Source organism: Pinus tabuliformis, chromosome 6 (assembly GCF_031772625.1).
Source record: "Pinus tabuliformis cultivar Carrire ecotype Pingquan chromosome 6, CPIR1, whole genome shotgun sequence".
Taxonomy (NCBI): Eukaryota; Viridiplantae; Streptophyta; class Pinopsida; order Pinales; family Pinaceae; genus Pinus; species Pinus tabuliformis.
This window is the reverse complement of record NC_142292.1, coordinates 1045413751-1045427858: the sequence shown is the minus strand read 5'-3', so window position 1 is coordinate 1045427858 and position 14108 is coordinate 1045413751.

Sequence of the window (14108 nt, the reverse complement as noted above, 5' to 3'; positions counted from 1 at the left end):
ATTTTACACGGGTGAGGCGCATCAGGAGCGCGTGGTGCGTTGGGTGAGGCGCGCTACGCATTGGAGTTTATGCATAAAACTTTGCCTGAAACACACTCAAACACCTCTTCTCATGCATCAAATCACAGGTAGGCTTTTATCCACGGCTCGTTCTTGGTTTTGAAAGATTTATGTAAAGAAATTATGCTATATTTGCCATGAAAAACCAAGTGTAAAAACCCTCATTTTCCATTAGTTTGCTATGAGGATTCAAATGCCAAGATTGCTGTAGGGTTTTCAAACATAAATGTTGCCAAGGTTTTCCCATTTCTTGTGTTTCTCACCCCCTATATTCACCAATATTTTCCCCAATAATTCCTGATAAAACCCTATATTATTCTCCCTCCAATCCTAACCCCTCCCTTCTACTACAAACATATTTTTCCTACCCTACCTCATCCCAAACCCTAAAACTTAAAGATTTTCATGTCCCTTCCCTTCCCTAAATTCCTTGTTTTATTCCATTGTCCCCATTTCCCTAATGTTTCCCCTTTTCCTAACAGTTCCCTTGTATATTTGTGTCCCCTTGGTCACAACATTTTGAGAAAAAGAAAAAGTCTATAGTCAATTTTGCACACAGTTGTATATAAGCATATTTATATTCGAGCCACCTTGTTTTTAAAGAACATGTCAGAGACCGAGTCAGCTTATGAGCAGGATTATGATAGTGATTCTACACCAGAGGTAAGTGTGCCAAGGAGGTATCACAAAGGTGGCAAAGGTGGTCGGCATGTCAGGGAGGAGCCTACTTCTTTGGCTCAATTGCAAGCTTGTCCACTTGCAATGGACTGTTTTCGGTATCAATCATGTTTTGAATACTGTGAGCGGATCTCACAAATCCAGCATCATCGGGAACTAGTCCGTTTATTTGTTCTACATTTGCAGGATGGTCATGTAAACCTTGCCGGAGTGAATTTCACCTTGTCACCCGAGATTATTGCTCAGGCCACTGGGATACCAAATGTAGGGGAGGAATGGAGTAAACGCCAGCAGTTAGACAGATTTCACTATGAGCCATATATTAAGCCCGGATGTGTAAGACACTTGACTGCAGTTTTTCCTTTCAGATTCCTAAGGGATGAGTATGCACCATTGATGAAACTCATCATTCGATATTTCAGTTGCGAGGGCAGATTCTCACGTCTCTATGCGTACCATGTCCGTTTGTTGATGCATTTTACAAGAGTACGTATGATGAACATTCCATTTTTCATGTGTCGCAACATAGAGAGGATGGTGCCTTTAGTACAAAGGAAGAGCCCAGCACATCAGCATAAGAGCATCTATCATTATGCATTGATCAAAATTGTAGTGATGCATCAGTTGGCACAACAGGGCATTACTTGGGAAGATTTCATTTCCCGTGATTAATTTGCACCATTACAGCCACCTCCTAAGATAGTTCATGATGAGGGAGGACCTTCACACCAGCTAGACATTCCCGAGACTCATCATATAAGTGCTCCTCCATATGTGACATATCGCGAGGTCACACGACATTATTTGCATCTACACGACGAGTACTATCTCCACCCGGGGTGGAAGGGGTCTCCTTGACTTCATCGGCACAACGAGTGTTATCTCCACCTCGTGTGGAAGGGGCCTCGCTTTCGACAGCAACACTGCAGGTACAGGATAAGGGCAAGAATCCCAAGCATGAGGAGGGACCTTTTGGTGAGCCACCCGGGTTTGTTACCGTTCATGATGAGACAGTATCAGAATCAGAGAAGACCCAATATATCAGGTATCTAGAGCAGCAGAATAAACAACTTGAGGAATAGCACAGGATCATAGAGCTACAGAACATCCGTGAGAATCGCCAAGCTGCCCAACATAGGCAAATTGAGTTCACCTCTCTAGAGCAACAGGTAAATACGGATCGAGAGGCTAATCTCGAGAGGGTCAACATCTACTTGGAGGAACGACTGAAAAGGGCCGATAGAGATCATGCATTATTGAAACACATGGTTATGCATTACAAGGTTCGGAACCTAGTTTGCAAGGCGCGAATTAGGAGTCTTAAGGCAAAATTGAGGAAAATGGTCAAGAAGCAAAAACGGCAAAAGGAGCTTGATCATCTTCGGATTTTGGCCGAAGCCTCTTTGATTGAGAATAGTACTTGATTGGGGACCCCCAGCCCAAATTTCAACAAGTTTGGGGAAAATTTTGTCAATTTTGAAATTTTTGTGTAAAAAGCAGGTTTTTGGGCTCAACGCGTAGCGCGCCGCGCGCTACCCTTAAAATTGGGAGGTCCAAATCACGAAAGGTTTGCATTTTTGGATTTGTCATGATGAAATGCACCTGCTCAGCCACTGCCAAGACATTTCAGCAAAGTTTGGGTCCTCAAAAGGTCAAAAAACATGCAAAAAATGACCTCACTGCCCCTTTTTGGACACACAGGTAGCAGCCTTGGGAGAATGCACTTTTGAAGGAGCAAATGGACATCAAATTGGAAAATTCCACTTGGGTTGGGAAGTAGACATCCAAGGCTTTCCAACAAGCCAACCTGAGTTCAATTTGGATGCCGGGAAGTGCCCCAAAAGCAGGTGGAAAGGCACGCTACGCGTAGGGCTCAGGCGCGCTACGCATCAGGATTTTTTGCACAGTTTTCACCTTCCAGCTCAGGAATTCGGCCAGTTTTGACCAGTTTTGACTTGTGATGGGATTTTTCACCCTTCTTGATGTAATTAATGGAAATTTATGTTGACTTGACACTTATTTACCTATTCTAGATGATTCATTCATAAAATAGCAAAAATTTAATGAATGAATTGGTTTCCTAGCTTATAGAGGCAAGTTGTTTTGACTGCCTAGATTGTAGTGCTTTGTTTAGAATTGGTTGAAACAACTCCTAGGATGATGAGCTCGACCCCTAGAGGCAAGGGAATGTGTTAGCTTGCCTATATTATGTATTTTCTTAGTCATTTTCAGTGTTGGACTCTTTGGGAAGAGGCTTTGAGACTTTATTGTAAATTTTACTTCAACATTTTGGCAAAGGGAAGACCATGGTTTTGTAGCACTATTTGGAATTCTTGTGGCTTTATGTCTTGATGGTGTGCTTCTTTCAGTACTTGTAAGTTTGTTATGTGTATCATTTTCCCTCTCTCATCTTCTGCAATTGAACAAATGAAGTGTTAAGGTAGAATCCATAAATTTGCTATGCTCTGCCTTTAAATTTGTTTAATTTTCCATGTTTTATTCAGTTTAAGGAGAATCCTTGAGACTTCCTTGCTCTCCTTAGCTCCTCACCTGTCTAATCTATTCACCTCATTGCTTTTAAAGCATCAAAAAAATTTCCTACCTTGCTCCAATCAGACCTCTGTAGAAACTGTGTCTCATTCCCGCACCCAAAATTGCTTTTCCCTTTGATTCAACAAAAACCCCAAAAAATCACCTTCAAACCTCTGCACATAATATCTAGCCTAAGATCAATATTCCTTTTTGGTCATCTCAGCCCCTTTGAAAACCTTTTGCCGAGATAGACCCGAAGAGAGCCCTCTCCTGTCCTCGTAGGGCTAGCTACGAGGCTGAGCGTGGTATGATGTTGCCTTGAGTTTTGCCTTCCTCAGCCTGAGTTAGATTTGAGCGCTAACACGTTGGTATATTTAGATTTGGTTTAGCTGACATAGTATGCCTTGCAGGAAAGAGGTCAAAATGACCAGTAAGATGGTGGACTACAAAGATTCTCCCTAGGAATCAGATGAGCAAAGTGGTGTTGGGAACTCTTCTGACTTAGTAGACACATCGAGAAGCTTGAAGGTGGAAAGAAGGAGTTGTAAGGAAAACAATGACAATGTCATGCAAGCATAAGAGAAACAAGCAGAGATTCATGCAATACTCCTTCAAAGTTTTTCAGAATTACAACGACAGGGGACACTTTGGTCAGGAGGAGAAAAATAATGGGGCATATGGCAATAGGTCTCAGGGTGGTCACAGGTTGGATAAAGATGGCACAATTAGAGATGGCAGGTTGTTGGATACTCAAGATAGGAGAGGTGATGGACACATGTACTACTGTAGTTATGGTTCTAATAGGGATTATGATCATCATATTTATCATCCTTATAGGAGGATTGATAAGGGAGACTTGCTAGATGAGTTTAAGAAAGAAAAGACACCTACTTTTGATGGAGACTTGAAGGACCCAGAAGATGCAGAGGCTTAGATACTTGGGATGAACAAGTTCTTTGAGATACATGAGTACACAAAAAACATGAAGGCAAAAATTGCTATCTTCAGCTTAAAAGGTAAAGCAGATATTTTGTGGGAAGATGTGAAGCGGGTCTAAGACATCAGGATAAAATACTTGAGTTGGCATGGGTTCAAGAGGATTTTTAGGAAGAAGTACTTGTTAGAAGGTACTACGATGGTAAGGCCAAACAATTTTATGAGCTAAAGATGGGATCGATGAAGGATGAAGAGTAAACGACTAAGTTCCTGGAGCTATTGAGGTATGTACTGTAACTTAAAGATGAGAAGGCTAAAGTTCAACGATTTGTCTGTGGTTTTCCATTACCATTTAGAGCTTGGATTGAGTATGATGAGCCTCGGTCACTTGAGGAAGTTATTGGGAAATTGAAGCATTTCTATGAACAGTCAAAGCGTAAGAATGAATCTCAGCAAGAATAGAAAGGGAAGGATAAGGCTAAATGTAAGGGTAAATGGAAACCGAAAAGAGAAAGGCCGTAGAATGCATGAGAGAAATAAAATGTGGAACCACAAAAGAAGTTCAATGTAGCTATATAGGGACATGGATCACAACAACAACATAGAGGTGATGGTACTAAACGGTTGGAGTGTTGGACATGTGGTAAGGAACTCCTTAAGAGAGATTGTCCAAAGAATCAAGGTCGTAGGCCTTAGATATATAGTGTACAGGAGGCACAAACTATTTGGGATGTTGGTCACAATATTCCTCGTATCTATGCAACACTAGATAATAGGCAGGGAGACCATCAGACATCTATCATTGAGATGGAAGGTAAACTTTGTGATCAATTTGTTTATATTTTGATTGACACTAGATCTAATTATAGTTATGTTAGTCCCGACTTGGTGGATAAGTGTGGTTTGAATAAAGAAGTACATGCAAAATCTTGGTTAGTGTAGTTGGATACAGGTACAAAGAAAAGAGTTCATCATTGGGTAAGAGATTGCACATTTGAGTTGAATGGCATGTCTACAACAACACACTTGAACATATTGTCGTTGGGATCATATAGTATGCTATTGGGTATAGACTGGCGATACATTCATAGGACCAAGGTGGATTGTTATGACAAAGCCATTGAGTGCTTGGATGAAAATAGGGAACCAAGCGTCTTACAGGAAAGAAGAAAGCCAAGTCAGTTAGGATGTTGACAATTATGCAGGTCAAGTGTAGTCGCAGGAAAGGGTGTGTGTTATTTGTAGTACATATCTCTAATGGAAAAGGTAAGGAAGTTGAGGATGCCAAATTTTTGAGAAGATACCTAGTTATACAACAATTTCACGATGTGTTTCCTTTAGATATTTCAGAGTTTCCACCTCACAGGGAAGTAGACTTTTCTATTGAGTTAATGCAAGGGGAAACTCCACCATCAAAAACACCTTACACGATGAGCACACCTGAGTTGGTAGAGTTAAATTTGCAAATAAAAGAGATGCCTGCCAAAGGATACATTATGCCATGTGTATCGCCATGGGGTGCATCGATATTGTTTGTGAAGAAGAAGGATGGTACTCTCAAACTATGCATTGACGACAAGCAATCGAACAAAGTGACCATCATGAACATGTATCTATTGCCGAGGATTGATGACTTGCATGATTAGCTGAAGGGAGCAGTAGTGTTCTCGAAGATTGATCTGAGATCTAGATATCATCAGGTATGCATTAAAGAGGAGGACATTTACAAGACAACTTTCCAGACCAAGTATGGGAATTATGAGTTTGTTGTAGTTCCATTCTGTTTGACTAATGCTCCAACTACCTTTATGTGTTTTATGAATAGTGTGTTGCGTCCCTATTTGGACAAGTTTGTTAGTGTGTTCATTGATGACATATTAGCATATCCTAAAAATGAGAAAGAGTATGCCGAGCATTTGGTAGCAGTGTTGAGGTTGTTTAGAGAGTATCAGTTGAATGCTAAGCTCAACAAGTGTTGTTTCTTTCAGACTAAGGTACACTACTTGGGACATGTTGTTTCCAAGGATGGCATAGCAATGGATCCAAAAAAGGTAAGAGCTATCATGGAGGGTGCATCTCCTAGAAATGTGGATGAGGTGAGATCCTTCATGGGGTTAGCAAGTTATTACAGGAGGTTCATCGAGAACTTCTCACAGATTGCTTATCCTATTACATCATTATAGAGGAAAGGTAAGAAGTCTAAATGGGCAGAGGAGTGTGAGGTCAATTTTGAGCAGCTTAAGAAGTTGTTGACACATGCTCCACTGTTAAAGATCACAGATCAGAACAAATAATTTGTAGTATGTACATATGCTTGCTAGAGAGGACTTGGTGGAGTCCTTATGCAGGATGTACATGTGGTACGCTATGAGTCACAAAAACTGAATGAGCAAAAACATAAGTATTCAACACATGATCTTAAGCTAGCAGCGATCATACATGCATTGAAGATGCGGGAGCACTATCATCATGGCAGGAGGTTCGTATTGATGAGTGATCACAGTGGATTGAGGTATCTATTTGACCAGCTGAACATGAACGCTAGACAAGCTAGATGGTTGGCAATGATAAGTGAGTTTGATTTTGAGATGAGATACATCAAAGGAAAGGAGAATAGGGATGCATATGCTCTTATCAAGCAGATACAGGTAAATCATATAGCAGCTATGAGTTCCTATGCAACAGATCTACAAGATAAGATCTTGCAGGTAGGTCAACATGATGTTAGGTATAGAGATCTTATGCACATGTTATAATAGAGTACAGGTACATGTACTGGTACAATTAATGGTACAAGTATGGGTTCATGTATAGGTATAGGTGCACAGGACGTGGACTATGTTCTTACGACATATGGATTGGTTAGATTTAGGGACATGATGTATGCGCTAGACAACAATGAGCTCAAGAACGTGATCTTGAGGGATTTTCATGCGAAACCATATTCAGGTCACCTAGGCTATTAGAAGACATCGACCGCAGTGAAGAAGTTTTATTATTAGCTAAATTTGAAGAGAGACATAGTAGAGTTTTTGGATAGGTGCTTGGATTGTTAGCAAGTGAAGGTAGAGTGTAAGCATCCAGGTGGACTGCTACAATCAATTGCAATTCCAGAGTGGAAATGGGAGGTCATTTCCATGGAATTTATCAAAGGTTTTCTGAGGATAGTGAGACAACATGATTCCATCATGGTTGTTGTGGACAGATTAACAAAGGTTGCGCACTTCATTCTAGTGAAGACTACGTATTCAACTAGTGATTTGGCACAGGTGTTCATCACATATGTAGTTAGATTGCATGGTGTTCCAAACAAGATTGTGTTAGACAGGGATGCAAAACTCACTTCCAAGTTTTGGAAGGAGTTGTTTGCGGGTTTGGGCACATAGTTGGCCTTTCGTACAACCTATCATCCACAGACAGATGGACAGACAGAGAGGGTTAACAGGATATTGCAGGATATGCTGAGGATGCACGTGATGCACCAACAACAAAAGTGGGAAGAATATCTTCCATTGATAGATTTCCCTTACAACAATGGGTATCAAGAATATTTGAAGATGAGTCTGTTTGAAGCATTGTAACAAGGTGTTGATTGGACTGGACATGTTGGTAGACATGGAGTAAGAAATGTAGGTAATCAGGAAGAATTTGAAAGCAACTCATGATAGGAAGAAGAGCTATGCAGATTGGAATATGGCGTTCAAGGAGTTCCAGGTTGGGGAACATGTGTACTTACACATCAAACCGAAGAAGAGCTCCTTGTGGATTGGATCATGTGCCAAGATGACACCCTAGTTTTGTGGAACTTTCAAGATTATTAAGAGGAATAGGCCAGTAGCCTATTGACTTGCACTACCTCCGACAGTGAAAGTCCATGATGTTTTCCATGTGTCATTGCTTAAGAAGTATGTTAAAGATGTTGGTCATGTGATTGACTGGTCTGTATTGCAGGTGGAGCTAAATGGAGAATTCTAGCTAGAACCTCAGTGTATATTACAGAGAAAGGTTCTCATGCTCCGGAACTGAGCAATCGAGCAGGTTAAAGTGTAGTGGAAGCACTTTGGGCCCGATGAAGCTACATTGGAGATGGTGGATCAAATGCAAGCTATGTATCCTACCTTATTCGTTGGTTGAATGGAGTTTTTGGTATATGTCTTCGGTATATTTTTTTGGTACATGTTTTAGTGATGTTTGCTATATGTACATATGTATGTGGATGTAAATACTTCCATGAGCTAAATTATAAGGCTCTAATAAGCGGTATGGGTGTCATGTTATTATGATGTTATGTTGTAATGTTGGTTTGATTTTCAGCAGGGTGATCATTGTAAATATTGCATCGAGCTATGTTATAAAGCTCCATGGGTAGTATTTTTCCTTTTAATGGTTTTGCTGAAGTATAGGTGTGGTTGAACACCAAGGATGGTGTCCCCCAAGGGGGAGGGTTTTGTATCAACCCTGGTAAAAATTCCATGTAATAAAAGTTAATAAAGGAAAAATAATAACCACAATAGATGGGACACTTACTCCAAGATGAATGTTGGGAAACACATCCTAGTGGGTGTTCATTGGTTTATTATGGCTAATGAAATTAGCAAAGGCAATGGCTAAGGCTTTGGAAAGGAAAAATGACATTTTTGGCATATTTATTTATGAAAATAATGGAAATTAGGAGAAAAGGAAGGTGAAAGGTCACAGGTTGCATGTGAGGAGGAAAATGAAGGAAAATAATGGAAAATGAAGAAAATAGAGGCCTAATTGATAAAAAGGCTTATGAGGATCAGTTGGTACCTTTTTTCAGTTAAATTTTGGAGCTTTCTCATTATTCTCTCTCTCACTCTCACTCTTGGACACTTAGATTTTTCTTGGAGCACTTTGGCATTGGATCAAGAAAGGAAAATAAGGAAAGTGGAAAGAAGGAGCAAGCAAGGAAGAGCAGGATCAAGAAGCTACAACAAGATTCTTTGTAGGTATCGATTTGCATGTGTGTTTTCCTTTCTATTTGGCATGCATGGTATTGCATGTGGTTCTTTGCTGTCACGACATTGGTTTTTCCAGGTGTAACAATGTTTTCAACCTAGGCTTCCCATTTTCGGATAGCATGGTGTGATGGGTTTCTCATGTTTTGGTTGAGATGAATTTCCTGATGGATTCAAAGCAAAGTGAGGTGGATCTCCGAAAGAAATAACACATGGCCTAGTAATCGCTGAACAACACTGTGGATTACAGTAAAGCCACTGGCCTAGTGACCCCTGAACTGGACTGTGGGTTGCGGTAAATCCAGGTATTGTGTGCTTCGGTGGGCCTAGGAATCCTCGACAGTTTAATGGTTGGATATACGGTAAATCATAGAGGTGTTTTCCCTTGAATAGGCCTAGGAATAATTTTCGATGAATGGAAAGATATACGGTAAAGCCCAGAGGGTGGTGTCTCGGTTTAGGGCTTAGTGATCTGGTGTGGATTATAGTAAATCCCAAGAGACTAGGAGACAAAAAAATTCCTCATGGTGTAGGTGGAGAAATACAGTGGCATCCATGCTTGTTTTGGCCTAGTGATATGGTGGAGATCATGGTAAATCATGTTAGTTTTGGCTTAGTGATCTGGGGTGGATTGCGGTAAAGCCTGGTTTTCATTGATGAGGGTGAGGTGGTTTAACCTCAAGATGTCCTGGTTGATTCTTTTGTTTGAGTCCCATATTCATGCTTGAAATATGAGATGGGGGTGATTAGATGAAGAGTGATTTGGCTCAACCAATATATGGTCGGGTGGAATGTGGTAGTCCCATACTAGGTTGGATTTTGCATTCATTAATAAGAGGTTCCTTCCTTGGTATCTTACGTGTAAATGTACTAGTTTATATGTGGATTCTATGGTTGATGTATCCTTGATATTTCTATGTTATTATGTTGGTTATAATCATGTATTATGACAGTGATGATGTATGGATCTCCTCATGTTTTGTTTTGTAAATGAATGAACAATGTATCTATGACCTAATAGATGATAATGCGACTAATGATATAAGGGAACAATGCTTCTTAGTGATTCTCAAATAAGTATGAGACCCCTTTGATTAGATATGTTGTTTAAACCTATAGATTACATATTTTTGACATGTTTGACGAAATTCTTGTCATGGTTAGTAGGGGTCTAGTCAATTCCTTATCCAAGTAATTGCATTTGTACCCTTATTCTATTGTTATCTTTCAATTATCAAAGTGTCATTGATTTCAGGGTAGTGACCTCGGATTTAGGCCTGAAAAAGTGGCACAAATCGCAGAGTCACAAGCACAGGTTTGAGGAGAAAAGTCCCTAGACGCATGCATACCCATGCTATGGGAGCATTTGGAGCCTCCCAGATGCATCCTTTTCCATATCAAGGGAGCGTCCGAGGGTTTTGTTATCACTCTGATATTTCTTTCGAAGTTAAAGAAGGAAGAAAAGTCAAAGGCAACCACAAACCACTTTTGGAGATCAGGACCTAGCCTTCCTGATGCTCAGAGAGGGCTCTCTTTTATAATTTAACTTTGTTTTAGTTAAGATGATTTTAGGCTAGTTATTGTTTGCACTTGGGTTTTGGTTTGAATTTGGGTGGTGGGATCACTTTACTTAGATGAACAGAGGTTTTCTTCTACCATTGGGCTATGGGGTCGAATGTCAGACAAACAAGACTGGATTCAGTTCTAAAAATAGTGTCTACAGGGCAAGATAGATGAGTTACTGCAGATCTCAAAGGCTAAATGGTGAAATGGTTTCAAATTGGATCCAGGGAGAAATTAAGGGTTCCCTAGTCCAGACTCTGGAAGGAATGAAAGAAGTCAACCAGGATGGGAGAGAAATTAAGGGTTCTCAAATACAGGTATCAGAGGAAAACATGTAAATGACTAACTGTGCAAAACAAAGTGTACTTAAACAAATTTTGAGTGATATCTCAAGTTGATTCATTCAAATTTAGAAGACATTTAAGATTATGAAACACATAAGAAGGTAACAAAATCAAACAAAGAAGATACTTCACTGCAAATGGCTCATATCATGAATCCTGTAGCGAAATGCTTTTATTGCTTGCTCCAGTCTATTGACTTGAAAGTGGTACAATCACCCTTAGGTTTTAAGATCAGAATAACTCTACAAATGTAAAATGATCCGCCATAATACTTCGAATTATGAAGTATTTATACAAAAAGGAATTAGAAAATATCTCAAACTGCATTGAGAACTAATCTAGGAAAAAGAAATATCTTCATGCAAGAAGATAGAGACAACTATTGAACTGCTGCTTGCTGTCCCTATTATTTAGGTTCTTCTGGCTTTGCTCTTTGATCTTTTTCCCTTTAAGCTGGTTGGTTGTTTGGTCTTCACGCTGGATGTTCTGTTTTAGTTTGGGGTTCATATTTTTTCATTTTTTTGATCTTTTCTTATTCTTTTTTTCCTTCGATATTTATTTTAGGACATACCCTCTTCACATTTTTTAATTTTAATATGGAAAACATTTGCAGAAAGCAAAGGTATGTACAATATTACAAGACTTAACCACAGTCAATTCAAAATTATGATTCCTAGTATTATAGGACTCTAACAGTGGCTCCACATGGGGATGGCATTTCCTGGTGAAATGTTAAGAACTCTAAAGATCAGTAGCCTTTGAATTGTGACTCTAGCTACCTTGTGAACTGTCCTTCTGTGATTCTGCTTTATTGATAGTTATGATAGTGAATCTTTCAAATCTTAGGGCCTTCTCTTCGAGCTTCAACTTTAAAGGATTACCATCCAATCCAATCTACACTCTGCAATGTTATGTACAATGATGCAAAGTAAAGTGAACTATTATGAGTCAATGGAAAAATAATGCTTCTGCATTCTACCATTAACAGGTCCTCCTGGTAGATCTGATCCATCTATCTCTGTCAAGAAAAAGGCATTGTTGCCCTTGTAACCATACATGACATAAGGCCCTTGCCACAAAAAATCAATTTTTCCATGCTTGCCTTTGTATTCTCTCCTTGAATCCCACTTAAGGACTTTATCTCCAATGTAAAAATCATCTGCTTTAGTCTTTTTATCAAAAACCTTCTTGATTTTGTCCTGGATTACCTGCGATTTTACATATACTTCTTCTCTAGTCTGCTGTAGGTGTATGGTATAATTTATTCTTCTCTAAATATCATTTGGTTCCACCTGTAATTCTTGGATGATCTTCATCACTGGTACTCATAAAGATGATGGAAAAACAACATCACTCCCATATACCAGCTGAAAAGGTGATGTTGCAATGGACTTCTTAGTAGTCAGTCTGTCTGCCCATAAGGCATTGACTAACTTCTTGTTCCATGTCTTTTTGTTATCTTCAAGCAATTTATTAATGATATTGATCAGGATTTTATTAGATGATTCTGCAAATCCATTACCTTGAGGGTAATAATCTATGGAGTGGCCAAGGGTGATGTGGTATTTGTTACAAAAGTTTATCATCTTTTTGGATTTAAAGGTAGCTGTATTATCCGTAATGAGCTTCTCGGGGCATCCAAATCATGACAGGATATTATTTTCTATAAATGGGATTATGACAGTGTCTGTGGCTTGTCTAGAAGGGATGGCTTCTATCCATTTGGTGAAATAGTCAGTAGCTGTCAGAATCCATTTGTGCTGAGCTGAGGAGGCTGGGTTTATTTCTACATTGAAGTCTAACCGCCATTGTTGAAATGACATTTCAGTGGAAATTGGTTTAAGAGGCAAGGGTAAAAGTTTTATCTTTCCCTCAAATATATGGCCTTTATGATAGGGGGTCACATGTTTCTTAACATCTACAAACAAAGTGGGCCAGTAGAAACTAGCCCTCAGGATTTTGTCAACAGTAGTCTTCCAGTACAAGTGTCCTCCACAATCCCTTGCATGAAACTCTTGCATGATTTTATCAGCTTCATTTTTCAGTAAACAATTCAAAAGAATACCACTATTGTCTTTCCAAAACAATGCATTATCTATGATACAATACTTTAATGACTTCATCTTTAAAAATCTAGCTTTAGTTCTTGTTAAACCAGGAGGAGCTTGTAAATTTTGTAATACAAATATAATATCTGCATACCAGGGTGAATCAGTAAAAGGTTCACTGATCGGTGGAGTTGCCATCTCTTCCTGATCATCAAGGGCACTAATGAAGTTTATATCAAGGGCCTGATAGTTCGATTCAGCCATGAGTTTGGCTAAACCTTGGCCTTTGATAAGCTTAGTTGGCTTTATCTCTATGTCATATTCCAATATTGTGGCAATCCATTTGCCTCTTTTCCCTTCAGGCCCATTTTGTGTCAAAATGTCCTTAACTACAGAATTTGGAACATAAGCAATAATGTGAGAATACAGAATGTACACTCTGAAATCTTTGATAGCCTTTACTAAAGCTAATGCTTTTTTTTTTCCATAATATTGTATTTGAGTGTGGCATCTCTTAAGGATTTACTAAAAATGCAATTGGTTGTTCATATCCATGGTTGTTCTTTTGCAGCAAGACTGTTGCAATGGTGTCATCTGAAGCAAAAGAAAAAAATTATAAAATCCTTGTTAAAATCAGGACTTATAAGGACTAGAGTCTTGGTTAAGGCTTCTTTGATGGCTTCAAAGGATTGTTTGGCCTCCACTGTCCATTTAAGTGCTGAGTCCTTTCTTAGCATGTTATTTAATTCTCTAATCAGTTCTGCTAGATTTGAAATGAATCTCCTAAGAAAGTTTATCTTGCCTAGAAATGACTGTAACTCTCTAATGTTTCTAGGATGGGTAATGGTCAAAATGGCCTCTATTCTAGCAGGATCTATTCTAATCCCATCTTTAGATATGATATGTCCCAACAATTTTCCCTCTTCCAGACCAAAGAGTGTCTTTTTGGGATTTAAAGAAATCCCAAA